Consider the following 16,508-nt stretch of genomic DNA (forward strand, 5'->3'; position numbering starts at 1 on the left):
ACCTCAGAGAGTGCTTCCTCAATATCTCAGAAAATGCTCCCTTAGTACCTCAGAATGTGCTCACTCAATACCTCAGAAAATGCTTCCTCAATACCTCAGAAAGTGCTCCCTTCGTACCTCAGAAAGTGCTCCCTCAATACCTCAGAAAGTGCGTCCTCAATACCTTAGAAAGTGCTTCCTGAATACCTCATAAAGTGCTTCCTCAATTACTCAGAAAGTGCTCCCTCAGTACCTCAGATAGTGCTCCCTCTATACCTCAGAAAGTGCTCCCTCAATACCTCAGAAAGTGCTTCCTCAATACCTCAGATAGTTATCCCTCAATACCTCAGAGAGTGCTCCATCAATACCTCAGATAGTTCTCCCTCTGTACCTCAGATAGTGCTCCCTCAATACCTCAGAACTTGCTCCCTCAGTACCTCAGATAGTTCTCCCTCAGTACCTCAGAAAGTGCTTCCTCAGTACCTCAGAAAGTGCACCCTCAATACTTCAGAAAGTGGTCCTTCAGTACCTCAGATGTTTCTCCCTCAGTACCTCAGATAGTACTCGCTCAGAACCTCAGATAGTGCTTCCACAGTACGTCAGAAAGTGCTCCCTCAATACCTCAGAAACTGCTCCCTCAGTACCTCAGTTGTTCTCCCTCAGTACCTCAGATAGTTCTCACTCAGTACCTCAGAAAGTGCTCCCTCAGTACCTCAGATATTGCTCCCTCAATGCCTCAGATAGTGCTCCCTTAATACCTCAGAACGTGCTCCCTCAGTACCTCAGATAGTTCTCCCTCAGTACCTCAGAGTGTGCTTCTTCAACACCTCAGAACATCTTCCGTCAGTACCTCAGATAGTGCTCCCTCAATACCTCAGAAAGTTCTCCCTCAGTACCTCAGAGAGTGCTCCCTCAATACCTCAGAAAGTGCTCGCTCAATACCTCAGAAAGTGCTCCCTTAATACCTCAGAAAGTGCTCTCTCAGTACCTCAGAAAGTGCGCCCTCAATACCTCAGAAAGTGCTTCCTCAATACCTCAGAAAGTGCTCCCTCAGTACCTCAGAAAGTGCTCCCTCAATACCTCAGAAAGTGCTCCCTCAATACCTCAGAAAGTGCTCCCTCAGTACCTAGGATAGTGCTCCCTCTATACCTCAGAAAATGCTCCCTCAATATCTCAAAAAGTGCTTCCTCAATACCTCAGATAGTGCTCCCTCAATTCCTCAGAAAGTGCTTCCTCTGTACCTCAGAAAGTGCTTCCTCAGTACCTCAGATTGTGCTCCCTAAATACCTCAGAAAGTGCTCCATCAATACCTCAGATAGTTAGCCCTCAGTACCTCAGATAGTTCTCCCTCAATACCTCAGAACTTGCACCCTCAGTACCTCAGATAGTTCTCCCTCAGTACCTCAGAAAGTGCTACCTCAATACCTCAGAGAGTGCTCCCTCAATACCGAAGATAGTTCTCCTTCAATTCCTCAGATAGTGCTCCTCAACCCTTCAGATAGTTCTCCCTCAATACCTCAGATAGTGCTCCCTCAATACTTCAGATAGTTCTCCCTCAATACCTCAGATAGTGCTCCCTCAATACTTCAGATAGTTCTCCCTCAATACCTCAGATAGTGCTCCCTCAATACTTCAGATAGTTCTCCATCAATACCTCAGATAGTGCTCCCTCAATACTACAGATAGTTCTCAATCAATGCCTCAGATAGTGCTCCCACAATACCTCAGATAGTGCTCCCTCAATAACTCAGATAGTGCTCCGGCAGTACCTCATAAAGTGCTCCCTCAATACCTCAGAATGTGCTCCCTCAGTACCTCAGATCGTACTCACTCAGGACCTCAGCTGTTGCTTCCTCAGTACGTCAGAATGTGCTCCCTCAATACCTCAGAAACTTCTCCCTCAGTACCTCAGATAGTTCTCCCTCAGTACCTCAGATAGTTCTCACTCAGTACCTCAGAAAGTGCTCCCTTAATACCTCAGAAAGTGCTCCCTCAGTACCTCAGATATTGCTCCCCCAAAGCCTCAGATAGTGCTCACTTAATACCTCAGAAAGTGCTCCCTCAGTACCTCAGGTAGTTCTCCCTCAGTACCTCAGATAGTTCTCCCTCAATACCTCAGAAAGTGACCCCTCAATATCTCAGAAAGTGCTCCCTCAATACCTCAGAAAGTGCTCCATCAATACCACAGATAGTTCTCCCTCTGTACCTCATTGAGTGCTTCCTCAATACCTCAGAAAGTGCGCCCTCAATTCCTCAGAAAGTGCTCCCTCAATACCTCAGAAAGTGCTTCCTCAATACCTCCAACATTTCTCCCTCAATCCCTCAGAAAGTGCTCCCTTAGTACCTCAGATAGTACTCACTCAGAACCTCAGCTAGTGCTTCCGCAGTACGTCAGAAAGTGCTCCCTCAATACCTCAGAAACTGCTCCCTCAGTACCACAGATAGTTCTCACTCAGAACCTCAGAAAGTGCTCGCGAAATACCTCAGAAAGTGCCCCCTCAGTACCTCAGATATTGTTGCCTCAATGCCTCAGATCGTGCTCCCTTAATACCTCAGAAAGTACTCGCTCAGCACCTCAGATATTTCTCCCTCAGTACCTCAGATAGTTCTCCCTCAGTACCTCAGAGAGTGCTTCCTCAACACCTCAGAACTTGTTCCCTCAGTACCTCAGATAGTGCTCCCTCAATACCTCAGAAAGTGCTCCATCAATACCACAGATAGTTCTCCCTCAATACCTCAGAGAGTGCTTCCTCAATATCTCAGAAAGTGCTCCCTTAGTACCTCAGAAAGTGCTCCCTCAATACCTGAGAAAGTGCTTCCGCAATACCTCAGAAAGTGCTCCCTCCGTACCTCAGAAAGTGCTCCCTCAATACCTCAGAAAGTGCGTCCTCAATACCTTAGAAAGTGCTTCCTGAATACCTCAGAAAGTGCTTCCTCAATACCTCAGAAAGTGCTCCCTCAGTACCTCAGATAGTGCTCCCTCTATACCTCAGAAAGTGCTCCCTCAATACCTCAGAAAGTGCTTCATCAATTCCTCAGATAGTTATCCCTCAATACCTCAGAGAGTGCTCCATCAATACCTCAGATAGTTCTCCCTCCGTACCTCAGATAGTGCTCCCTCAATACCTCAGAACTTGCTCACTCAGTACCTCAGATAGTTCTCCCTCAGTACCTCAGAAAGTGCTCCCTCCGTACCTCAGAAAATGCACCCTCAATACTTCAGAAAGTGCGTCCTCAATACCTCATAAAGTGCTTCCTCAATTACTCAGAAAGTGCTCCCTCAGTACCTCAGATAGTGCTCCCTCTATACCTCAGAAAGTGCTCCCTCAATACCTCAGAAAGTGCTTCCTCAATACCTCAGATAGTTATCCCTCAATACCTCAGAGAATGCTCCATCAATACCTCAGATAGTTCTCCCTCTGTACCTCAGATAGTGCTCCCTCAATATCTCAGAACTTGCTCCCTCAGTACCTCAGATAGTTCTCCCTCAGTACCTCAGAAAGTGCTTCCTCAGTACCTCAGAAAGTGCACCCGCAATACTTCAGAAAGTGGTCCTTCAGTACCTCAGATGTTTCTCCCTCAGTACCTCAGATAGTACTCGCTCAGAACCTCAGATAGTGCTTCCACAGTACGTCAGAAAGTGCTCCCTCAATACCTCAGAAACTGCTCCCTCAGTACCTCAGTTGTTCTCCCTCAGTACCTCAGATAGTTCTCACTCAGTACCTCAGAAAGTGCTCCCTCAGTACCTCAGATATTGCTCCCTCAATGCCTCAGATAGTGCTCCCTTAATACCTCAGAATGTGCTCCCTCAGTACCTCAGATAGTTCTCCCTCAGTACCTCAGAGTGTGCTTCCTCAACACCTCAGAACTTCTTCCGTCAGTACCTCAGATAGTGCTCCCTCAATACCTCAGAAAGTTCTCCCTCAGTACCTCAGAGAGTGCTCCCTCAATACCTCAGAAAGTGCTCGCTCAATACCTCAGAAAGTGCTCCCTTAATACCTCAGAAAGTGCTCCCTCAGTACCTCAGAAAGTGCGCCCTCAATACCTCAGAAAGTGCTTCCTCAATACCTCAGAAAGTGCTCCCTCAGTACCTCAGAAAGTGTTCCCTCAATACCTCAGAAAGTGCTCCCTCAATACCTCAGAAAGTGCTCCCTCAATACCTCAGAAAGTGCTCCCTCTATACCTCAGAAAATGCTCCCTCAATATCTCAAAAAGTGCTTCCTCAATACCTCAGATAGTGCTCCCTCAATTCCTCAGAAAGTGCTTCCTCTGTACCTCAGAAAGTGCTTCCTCAGTACCTCAGATTGTGCTCCCTAAATACCTCAGAAAGTGCTCCATCAATACCTCAGATAGTTAGCCCTCAGTACCTCAGATAGTTCTCCCTCAATACCTCAGAACTTGCACCCTCAGTACCTCAGATAGTTCTCCCTCAGTACCTCAGAAAGTGCTACCTCAATACCTCAGAGAGTGCTCCCTCAATACCGAAGATAGTTCTCCTTCAATTCCTCAGATAGTGCTCCTCAACCCTTCAGATAGTTCTCCCTCAATACCTCAGATAGTGCTCCCTCAATACTTCAGATAGTTCTCCCTCAATACCTCAGATAGTGCTCCCTCAATACTTCAGATAGTTCTCCCTCAATACCTCAGATAGTGCTCCCTCAATACTTCAGATAGTTCTCCCTCAATACCTCAGATAGTGCTCCCTCAGTACCTCAGATCGTACTCACTCAGGACCTCAGCTGGTGCTTCCTCAGTACGTCAGAAAGTGCTCCCTCAATACCTCAGAAACTGCTCCCTCAGTACCTCAGATAGTTCTCCCTCAGTACCTCAGATAGTTCTCACTCAGTACCTCAGAAAGTGCTCCCTTAATACCTCAGAAAGTGCTCCCTCAGTACCTCAGATATTGCTCCCCCAAAGCCTCAGATAGTGCTCACTTAATACCTCAGAAAGTGCTCCCTCAGTACCTCAGGTAGTTCTCCCTCAGTACCTCAGATAGTTCTCCCTCAATACCTCAGAAAGTGACCCCTCAATATCTCAGAAAGTGCTCCCTCAATACCTCAGAAAGTGCTCCATCAATACCACAGATAGTTCTCCCTCTGTACCTCATTGAGTGCTTCCTCAATACCTCCAAAATTTCTCCCTCAATCCCTCAAAAAGTGCTCCCTTAGTACCTCAGATAGTACTCACTCAGAACCTCAGCTAGTGCTTCCTCAGTACGTCAGAAAGTGCTCCCTCAATACCTCAGAAACTGCTCCCTCAGTACTTCAGATAGTTCTCACTCAGTACCTCAGAAAGTGCCCCCTCAGTACCTCAGATATTGTTGCCTCAATGCCTCAGATCGTGCTCCCTTAATACCTCAGAAAGTACTCCCTCAGCACCTCAGATATTTCTCCCTCAGTACCTCAGATAGTTCTCCCTCAGTACCTCAGAGAGTGCTTCCTCAATACCTCAGAACTTGTTCCCTCAGTACCTCAGATAGTGCTCCCTCCATACCTCAGAAAGTGCTCCATCAATACCACAGATAGTTCTCCCTCAATACCTCAGAGAGTGCTTCCTCAATATCTCAGAAAGTGCTCCCTTAGTACCTCAGAAAGTGCTCCCTCAATCCCTGAGAAAGTGCTTCCTCAATACCTCAGAAAGTGCTCCCTCCGTACCTCAGAAAGTGCTCCCTCAATACCTCAGAAAGTGCGTCCTCAATACCTTAGAAAGTGCTTAATGAATACCTCAGAAAGTGCTTCCTCAATACCTCAGAAAGTGCGCCCTCAGTACCTCAGATAGTGCTCCCTCTATACCTCAGAAAGTGCTCCCTCAATACCTCAGAAAGTGCTTCCTCAATTCCTCAGATAGTTATCCCTCAATACCTCAGAGAGTGCTCCATCAATACCTCAGATAGTTCTCCCTCCGTACCTCAGATAGTGCTCCCTCAATACCTCAGAACTTGCTCCCTCAGTACCTCAGATAGTTCTCCCTCAGTACCTCAGAAAGTGCTTACTCAGTACCTCAGAAAGTGCACCCTCAATACTTCAGAAAGTGGTCCTTCAGTACCTCAGATGTTTCTCCCTCAGTACCTCAGATAGTACTCGCTCAGAACCTCAGATAGTGCTTCCTCAGTCCGTCAGAAAGTGCTCCCTCAATACCTCAGAAACTGCTCCCTCAGTACCTCAGTTGTTCTCCCTCAGTACCTCAGATAGTTCTCACTCAGTACCTCAGAAAGTGCTCCCTCAGTACCTCAGATATTGCTCCCTCAATGCCTCAGATAGTGCTCCCTTAATACCTCAGAACGTGCTCCCTCAGTACCTCAGATAGTTCTCCCTCAGTACCTCAGAGTGTGCTTCCTCAATACCTCAGAACTTGTTCCCTCAGTACCTCAGATAGTGCTCCCTCAATACCTCAGAAAGTTCTCCCTCAGTACCTCAGAGAGTGCTCCCTCAATACCTCAGAAAGTGCTCGCTCAATACCTCAGAAAGTGCTCCCTTAATACCTCAGAAAGTGCTCCCTCAGTACCTCAGAAAGTGCGCCCTCAATACCTCAGAAAGTGCTTCCTCAATACCTCAGAAAGTGCTCCCTCAGTACCTCAGAAAGTGCTCCCTCAATACCTCAGAAAGTGCTCCCTCAATACCTCAGAAAGTGCTCCCTCAATACCTAGGATAGTGCTCCCTCTATGCCTCAGAAAGTGCTCCCTCAATACCTCAGAAAGTGCTTCCTCAATACCTCAGGTAGTGCTCCCACAATTCCTCAGAAAGTGCTTCCTCTGTACCTCAGAAAGTGCTCCCTCAGTACCTCAGATTGTGCTCCCTCAATACCTCAGAAAGTGCTCCATCAATACCTCAGATAGTTAGCCCTCAGTACCTCAGATAGTGCTCCCTCAATACCTCAGAACTTGCACCCTCAGTACCTCAGATAGTTCTCCCTCAGTACCTCAGAAAGTGCGACCTCAATACCTCAGAGAGTGCTCCCTCAATACCTAAGATAGTTCTCCTTCAATACCTCAGATAGTGCTCCTCAACACTTCAGATAGTTCTCCCTCAATACCTCAGATAGTGCTCCCTCAAAACTTCAGATAGTTCTCCCTCAATACCTCAGAAAGTGCGACCTCAATACCTCAGAGAGTGCTCCCTCAATACCTAAGATAGTTCTCCTTCAATACCTCAGATAGTGCTCCTCAACACTTCAGATAGTTCTCCCTCAATACCTCAGATAGTGCTCCCTCAATAACTCAGATACTGCTCCCGCAGTACCTCAGAAAGTGCTCCCTCAATACCTCAGAATGTGCTCCCTCAGTACCTCAGATAGTACTCACTCAGAACCTCAGCTAGTGCTTCCTCAGTACGTCAGGAAATGCTCCCTCAATACCTCAGAAACTGCTCCCTCAGTACCTCAGATATTTCTCCCTCAGTACCTCAGAGAGTTCTCACCTAGTACCTCAGAAAGTGCTCCCACAGTACCTCAGATATTGCTCCCCCAAAGCCTCAGATAGTGCTCCCTTATTACCTCAGAAAGTGCTCCCTCAGTACCTCAGATAGTTCTCCCTCAGTACCTCAGATAGTTCTCCCTCAATACCTCAGAAAGTGACCGCTCAATATCTCAGAAAGTGCTCCCTCAATACCTCAGAAAGTGCTCCATCAATACCACAGATAGTTCTCCCTCTGTATCTCAGTGAGTGCTTCCTCATTACCTCAGAAAGTGCGCCCTCAGTTCCTCAGAAAGTGCTCCCTCAATACCTCAGAAAGTGCTTCCTCAATACCTCCAAAAGTTCTCCCTCAGTACCTCAGAAAGTGCTCCCTCAATACGTCAGAAAGTGCTCCCTCAGTACCTCAGATAGTACTCACTCAGAACCTCAGCTAGTGCTTCCTCAGTACGTCAGAAAGTGCTCCCTCAATACCTCAGAAACTGCTCCCTCAGTACCTCAGATAGTTCTCACTCTGTACCTCAGAAAGTACTGCCTAAATACCTTAGAACGTGCTCCCTCAGTACCTCAGATAATTCTCCCTCAATGCCTCCGATAGTGCTCCATTAACACCCCAGAAAGTGCTCCCTCAGTACCTCAGAAATTGCTTCCTCAATACCTCAGAACATGTTCCCTCAGTAGCTCAGATAGTGCTCCCTCAATACCTCAGAAAGTGCTCCCTCAGAACCTCAGAAAGTGATTCCTCAATACCTCAGAAAGTGCTCCATCAAAACCACAGATAGTTGTCCCTCAGTACCTCAGATAGTTCTCCCTCAGTACCTCAGTGAGTGCTTCATCAATACCTCAGAACATGTACCCTCAGTACCTCAGATAGTGCTCCCTGGATACCTCAGAAAGTGCTCCCTCAGTACCTCAGATAGTGCTTCCTCAATACCTCAGAAAGTGCTCCCTCAGTACCTCAGATAGTTCTCCCTCAGTACCTCAGATAGTTCTCCCTCAGTACCTCAGAACTTGCTCCCTCAGTACCTCAGATAGTGCTCCCTCAATACCTCAGAAAGTGTTCCATCAGTACCTCAGAAAATGCTTCCTCAATACCTCAGAAAGTGCTTCCTCAATACCTCAGAGAGTGCTCCCTCAATACCTAAGATAGTTCTCCCTCAATACCTCAGATAGTTCACCCTCAAATACTCTGAAAGTGCTCGCTCAATACCTCAGATAGTTCTCCCTCAATACCTCAGGTAGTGCTCCTCAATACCTCAGATAGTTCTCCCTCAATACCTCAGATAGTGCTCCCTCAATACCTCAGATAGTTCTCCCTAAATACCTCTGAAATTGCTCCCTCAATACCTCAGATAGTTCTCCCTCAATGCCTCAGATAGTGCTCCCACAATACCTCAGATAGTTCTCCTCCAATACTTCAGAATGTGCTCCGTCAGTACCTCAGATAGTGCTCACTCAGAACCTCAGCTAGTGCTTCCTCAGTACGTCAGAAAGTGCTCCCACAATACCTCAGAAAGTGCTCCCTCAGTACCTCAGATAACTCTCCCTCAGTACCTCAGATAGTTCTCACTCAGTACCTCAGAAAGTGCTCCCTAAATACCTCAGAAAGTGCTCCCTCAGTACCTCAGATATTGCTCCCTCAATGCCTCAGATCGTGCTCCCTTAATACCTCAGAAAGTGCTCTCTCGGTACCTCAGATAGGTCTCCCTCAGTACCTCAGATAGTTCTCCCTCAGTACCTCAGAGAGTGCTTCCTCAACACCTCAGAACTTGTTCCCTCAGTACCTCAGATAGTGCTCCCTCAATACCTCAGAAAGTGCTCCCTCAGTACCTCAGAAAGTGCTTCCTCAATACCTCCGAAAGTGCTCCATCAATACCACAGATAGTTCTCCCTCAGTACCTCAGAGAGTGCTTCCTCAATACCTCAGAAAGTGCTCCCTCAGTACTTCAGAAAGTGCTCCCCCAATACCTCAGAAAGTGCGTCCTCAATACCTCAGAAAGTGCTCCTCAATACCTCAGAAAGTGCTCCCTCAGTACCTCAGAACGTGATTCCTCAATACCTCAGAAAGTTCTCCCTCAGTACCTCAGAAAGTGCTCCCTCAATACCTCAGAAAGTGCGTCCTCAATACCTCAGAAAGTGCTCCCTCTATACCTCAGAAAGTGCTCCTTCAATACATCAGAAAGTGCTTCCTCAATACCTCAGATAGTAATCCCTCAATACCTCAGAAAGTGCTCTATCAATACCTCAGATTGTTCTCCCTCTGTACCTCAGAAAGTGCTTCCTGAATACCTCAGAAAGTGCTCCATCAATACCTTAGAAAGTGCTTCATCAATACCTCAGGTAGTGCGCCCTCAGTACCTCAGAAAGTGCACCCTCAATACTTCAGAAAGTGGTCTTTCAGTACCTCAGATGTTTCTCCCTCGGTACCTCAGATAGTACTCGCTCAGAACCTCAGCTAGTGCTTCCTCAGTACGTCAGAAAGTGCTGACTCAATAACTCAGAAACTACTCCCTCAGTACGTCAGTTGTTCTCCCTCAGTCCCTCAGATAGTTCTCACTCAGTACCTCAGATTGTGCTCCCTCAGTACCTCAGGTATTGCGCCCTCAATGCCTCAGATAGTGCTCCCTTAATACATCAGAAAGTGCTCCCTCAGTACCTCAGATAGTTCTCCCTCAGTACATCAGAGTGTGCTTCCTCAATACCTCAGAACTTGTTCCCTCAGTACCTCAGATAGTGCTCCCTCAATACCTCAGAAAGTGCTCCCTCAGTACCTCAGAAAGTGCTTCCTCAATACCTCAGAAAGTGCTCCATCAATACCACAGATAGTTCTCCCTCAGTACCTCAGATAGTGCTCCCTCAATACCTCAGAAAGTGCTCGCTCAGTACCTCAGAAAGTTCTCCCATAATACCTCAGAAAGTGCTCCCTCAGTACCTCAGAAAGTGCGCCCTCAATACCTCAGAAAGTGCTTCCTCAATACCTCAGAAAGTGCTCCGTCAGTAACTCAGAAAGTGCTCCCTCAATACCTCAGAAAGTGCTTCCTCAATACCTCAGAAAGTGCTTCCTCAATACCTCAGAAAGTGCTCCCTCAATACCTCAGAAAGTGCTCCCTCAGTACCTAGGATAGTGCTCCCTCTATACCTCAGAAAGTGCTCCCTCAATACCTTAGAAATTGCTTCATCAATACCTCAGATAGTGCTCCCTCAATACCTCAGAAAGTGCTCCCTCAGTACCTAGGATAGTGCTCCCTCTATACCTCAGATAGTGCTCCCTCAATTCCTCAGACATTGCTTCCTCTGTACCTCAGAAGGTGCTCCCTCAGTACCTCAGATAGTGCTCCCTCAATACCTCAGAAAGTGCTCCATCAATACCTCAGACAGTTACCCCTCAGTACCTCAGATAGTGCTCCCTCAATTCCTCAGACATTGCTTCCTCTGTACCTCAGAAGGTGCTCCCTCAGTACCTCAGATAGTGCTCCCTCAATACCTCAGAAAGTGCTCCATCAATACCTCAGACAGTTACCCCTCAGTACCTCAGATAGTGCTCCCTCAATACCTCAGAACTTGCACCCTCAGTACCTCAGATAGTTCTCCCTCAGTACCTCAAAAAGTGCTCCCTCAATACTTCAGAAAGTGGTCCCTCAGTACCTCAGATAGTTCTCCCTCAGGACCTCTGGTAGTTCTCCCTCAGTACCTCAGATAGTGCTCCCTCAATTCCGCAGATAGTGCTACCTCAGTACCTCAGATAGTTTTCCCTCAATACCACAGAAAGTGCTTCCTCAATACCTCATAATGTGCTCCCTCAGTACCTCAGATAGTGCTCCCTCAATACCTCAGAAATTGCTCCATCAATATCTCAGAAAGTGCTTCCTCAATACCTCAGAAAGTGCAACCTCAATACCTCAGAAAGTGATTCCTCAGTACCTCAGATAATGCTCCCTCAATACCTCAGAAAGTGCTCGCTCAATACCTCAGATAATTCTCCCACAATGCCTCAGATAGTGCTCCCTCAATACCTCAGATAGTGCTCCCACAATACCTCTGAAAGTGCTTTCTCCATACCTCAGATAGTGTTCCCACAGTACCTCAGATAGTACTCCCTCAGTACCTCAGATAGGGCTACCTCAGTACGTCAGAAAGTGCTCCCTCAATACCTCAGAAAGTGCTCCCTCAGTACCTCAGATAGTGCTCAATGCCACAGATAGTGCTCCCTCACTACCTCAGAAAGTGCTTCCTCAGTACCTCAGAAAGTGCTCCCTCAGTACTTCAGAAATTGGTCCCACAGTACCTCAGATAGTTCTCCCTCAGTACCTCAGATAGAACTCACTCAGAACCACAGATATTGCTTCCTCAGTACCTCCGAAAGTTCTCCCTCAGTACCTCAGAGAGTTCTCCATCAGTACCTCAGAAAGTGCTCCTTCAGTACATCAGATAGTGCTCCCTCAATGCCTCAGATAGTGCTCCCTCAATACCGCAGACAGTGCTACCTCAGTACCTCAGATAGTTTTCCCTCAGTACCACAGAAGTTGCTTTCTCAATACCTCAGAAAGTGCACCCTCAGTACCTCAGACAGTGCTCCCTCAGTACCTCATAAAGTGCACCCTCATTACCTCATTTGGTGGTCCCTCAATACCTCAGAAAGTGCTCCCTCAGTACCTCAGATAGTTCTCCCTCAGTACCTCAGAGTGTGCTTCCTCAATACCTCAGAATTTGCTCCCTCGGTACCTCAGATAGTGCTCCCTCCATACCTCAGAAAGTGCTCCCTCAGTACCTCAGAAAGTGCTTCCTCAACACCTCAGAAAGTGCTTCCTCAGTACCTCAGAAAGTGATCCCTCAGTACCTCAGAAAGTGCTCCCTCAATACCTCAGAAAATGCTCCCTCAATACCACAGAAAGTGCTCGCTCAATACCTCAGATAGTTCTCCCACAATGCCTCAGTTAGTGCTCCCTCAATATCTCAGATACTTCTCCCTCAATACCTCTGAAATTGCTTTGTCAATACCTCAGATAGTGCTCCCACAGTACCTCAGATAGTACTCCCTCAGTACCTCAGATAGTGCTTCCTCAGTACGTCAGAAAGTGCTCCCTCAATACCTAAGAAAGTCCTCCCTCAGTACCTCAGATAGTTCTCCTTCAGTACCTCAGATACCTCTCCCTCAGTACCTCAGAAAGTGCTCCCTCAGTGCCTCAGATAGTTCTCCATCAATACCTCAGAAAGTGCTCCCTCAGTGCCTCAGATTGTTCTCCCTCAGTACCTCAGATAATTCTCACTCAGTACCTCAGAAAGTGCTCCCTCAATACCTCAGAATGTGCTCCATCAATACCTCAAATCGTTCTCCCTCATTACCTCAGAGAGTGCTTCCTCAATGCCACAGATAGTGCTCCCTCAATACCTCAGAAACTGCTCCCTCAATACCTCAGATAGTGCTCCCTCAGTACCTCAGAAAGTGCTCCCTCAGTACCTCAGTTTGTTCTCCCTCAGTACCTCAGATAATTCTCCCTCAGTACCTCAAAAAGTGTTCCCTCAATACCTCAGAATGTGCTCCATCAATACCTCAGATCGTTCTCCCTCAGTACCTCAGAGAGTGCTTCCTCAATACCTCAGAAAGTGCTTCCTCAATACCTCAGAAAGTGCTTCCTCAATACCTCAGAAAGTGCTCCCTCAGTACCTCAGATATTTCTCCCTCAGTACTTCAGATAGTGCTCCCTCAATACCTCAGAAAGTGCTCACTCAGTACATCAGATAGTTCTCCCTCAGTTCCTCAGATAGTGCTTCCTCTGTACCTCCGAAAGTGCTCCCTCAATACCTCAGAAAGTGCTCCCTCAATACCTCAGGTAGTGCTCCCTCAATACCTCTGAAAGTGCTCCCTAAATACCCCAGGTAGTTCTCCCTCAATAACTCAGATAGTGCTCCCTCAATACCTCCATAATTGCTCCCTCAATACCTCCGATATTTCTCCCTCAATGATTCAGATAGTGCTCCCTCAATACCTCAGATAGTGCTCCCTCAATACCTCAGAAAGTGCTTCCTCAATACTTAAAAAAGTTCTGCCTCAATACCTCAAAAAGTGCTCCCTCAATACCTCAGAAAGTGCTCCCTCAGTACCTCAGATAGTTCTCCCTCAGTACCTCAGAAAGTACTCACTCAGTACCTCAGAAAGTGCTCCCTTCGTACCTCAGATAGTGCTCCCTCAGTGCCTCAATTCGTGGTCCCAAAATGCCTCAGGTAGTGCTCCCTCAATACCTCATAAAGTGCTCCCTCAATACCAAAGAAAGTGCTCCCTCAGTACCTTAGAAAGTGCTCCCTCAATAACTCAGAAAGTGCTCCCTCAATACCGAAGAATTAATCACTTTGTTGTGTTTAACCCCCAAAGCCCCTTAGACAGTAGCTCCACAAAACATTCACATCCTCAACACTTCAGGGCTCAGCACAGCTCCCCCCTCAGACTGTGTTCAAACCCCTTCAGACTGTAAGGACCCACATCCACCCCTGTCCAAGATTGGAGCCCAGGTCCCCAGAACATGACTTGTCTCTCTGGATGAATTTTAGAATTCCTACAGTGTAGAAGCAAGCCATTCCGTCCATTGGCTCCACACTGACTGTCTGAACAGCATCGCACCCAGACTCACATCCTCTACTCTATCCCTGTAATACTGCATTTCCCATGGCATCTTTGGGAGGTGGGAGGGAACTGGAGCACCCGGAGGGAACCCGCACAGATACAGAGAGAATGTGTAAACTCCACACAGACAGTCACCGGGAGTTAGAATCAAACCACTGAGGCACCGTGCTGTCCTCTCTCCTTGGATGCCATCTCCTGTAACCTTTTACTGAGCAGTCTCCCATGTGAAACCTTCTCATCTGTCTCCTTGGTCATCCCTTCAAAAGCTCTATCAAGTTGGGCACATCATTTCCACAAACAAAGCCAAGCTGACCATCCCTAATCAATTCTTGCTTTTCCAAATGCATGTAAGTTGTCTCTCAGAATGCCCACCAACAGCTTACCAACCACTGCCATCAGGCTCACAGCTCAATGGTTGTTACTTGCAGCCTTACTTCAATAATGGCACATCATTAATCACACTCCAGTCTTCAGGCGCCTCACCCGTTGTCACTGATCGGTCCATATGACAAGGCCATCTCCATCCTTCTGTAACCTAAGGCTATCCTCCTCAGTATTTATCACCCCACCAATCTTCATATCATTCATGAACCCAATGATTAACCAACCACCATACAAATCTAAATCTTTTCTATCAACCACATCAGCAAGACCCCAGCAGCGAGACATGAACGGACAGAGATTTCTAACTGGGCCATCACTGTCTGCTTCCTGCCACTCAGCATTCTGTGCCAAATTTCTTGGATCTTGAGTTTTTATGCTCACTATCAGTTTCCAATATGGATCCTGATGAAAGCCTTACTGACCTCCAAGCAGACGACAGGAAAGTATTGCCCTTATTTACACACCTAGTCACCTCCTTAAAAAGTGCAATCCCATTGGTCAGACCTGAGCTCCCCTTAACACAACCATTCTGACTGTTCATCATGAACTCCAGTCTCTGTAAATGCTGATTAATTCTATCTCCCAAACTTGCTTCCAACAGACGCCCCACCCACGATATTAGCCTGACTGGCCTGTAGCTGCCTGGTATATCCCATGTTCCTTCTTGAATAACAGGACCACATGGTCAGTCCGACGGCACCTCTCCTGTGGCCAGAGGGGATTTGAAAATGTTTGCAAGTGTCCCTGCTACTTCCTCCATCACCTCATTCGGTAAACGGAGATACATTTCCACCGTCTTTGGAGATTTACTGGTTTGTAAGAAGGCCAGACCACTCAGAACCATCTCTCTCTCTATATATGCTAATTCATTTAATTGTATCACAGAGCATCTCCACGATTTCATACCGTCCCTGTCCCAATGAGCATTGACACAATGCATCCATTCACTGTAGCCTCTGGGTCCATGCACACATTCTCACTGTGTTCCACAACCTACTCTTTCTCTCATTATCAATTCACCCTTAATGTCACTGTAAAGTCCTGTCAGATTTTTATTTCCTCTCTTAACACTCCTCGTTCCCAGGCAAATAGCCTGCGATACGATTTGGAGGAGTGTGGGATATCATTCTGGATGTGGTTTAGCATTGGGAAGCTCAGAAATAAGGAACACATGACTGTGCTGAGTGTGGGGCAGTGGGATTCATTTGGGATGAGCAGACGGAAGCTGAGGAATAAGCCTCAGCCCTGTCGGCTGCAAAGGGACTTGGATATTATGCAGAGCTGGGCTGAGGAGTGGCAGATGGAGTTCTACCCTGCCAAGTGTGAGGTTGTCCATTTTGGAAAGACAAATAAGAATGCGGAATACAGGGTTAACGGTAGGGTTCTTAGTAAGGTGGAGGAGCAGAGGGATCTTGGGGTCTATGTTCATAGATCTTTGAAAGTTGCCACTCAGGTGGATTGAGCTTGTAAGAAGGTCTATGGTGTGTATTAGCGTTCATTAGCAGAGGGATTGAATTCAAAAGTCGTGAAGTGATGTTACAGCTGTACAGGACTTTGGTTAGGCCACATTTGGAGTACTGTATGCAGTGCTGGCCGCCTCACTTTAGGAAATATGTGGACGCTTTGGAGAGGGTGCAGAGAAGATTTACCAGGATGTTGCCTGGAATGGAGAATAGGTCGTACAAGGATAGGTTGAGAGTGCTTGGCCTTTTCTAGTTGGAACGGAGAAGGATGAGGGGTGACTTGATAGAGGTTTATAAGATGATCAGAGGAATAGATAGAGTAGAAAGTCGGAAACTTTTTCCCCGGGTGCAACGGAGTGTTAGAAGGGGACATAAATTTAAGGTGAAGGGTGGAAGGTATAGGGGAGATGTCAGGGGTGGGTTCTTTACCCAGAGAGTGGTGGGGACATGGAATGCGCTGCCTGTGGGAGAAGTAGAGTCAGAATCTTTGGTGACCTTTAAGCGGCAATTGGATAGGTACATGGATGGGTGCTTAAGCTAGGACAAATGTTCGGCACAACATCGTGGGCCTAAGGGCCTGTTCTGTGCTGTATTGTTCTATGTTCTATGTTCTATATCCTCTGACAGTGCAACGCTCCCTCAGTGCTGACCCTCT

The sequence above is a fragment of the Chiloscyllium plagiosum genome, unplaced genomic scaffold (genome assembly GCF_037043375.1).
Source record: "Chiloscyllium plagiosum isolate Xiang-an unplaced genomic scaffold, Cpla_swu_hap1 HiC_scaffold_38, whole genome shotgun sequence".
Lineage (NCBI taxonomy): Eukaryota > Metazoa > Chordata > Chondrichthyes > Orectolobiformes > Hemiscylliidae > Chiloscyllium > Chiloscyllium plagiosum.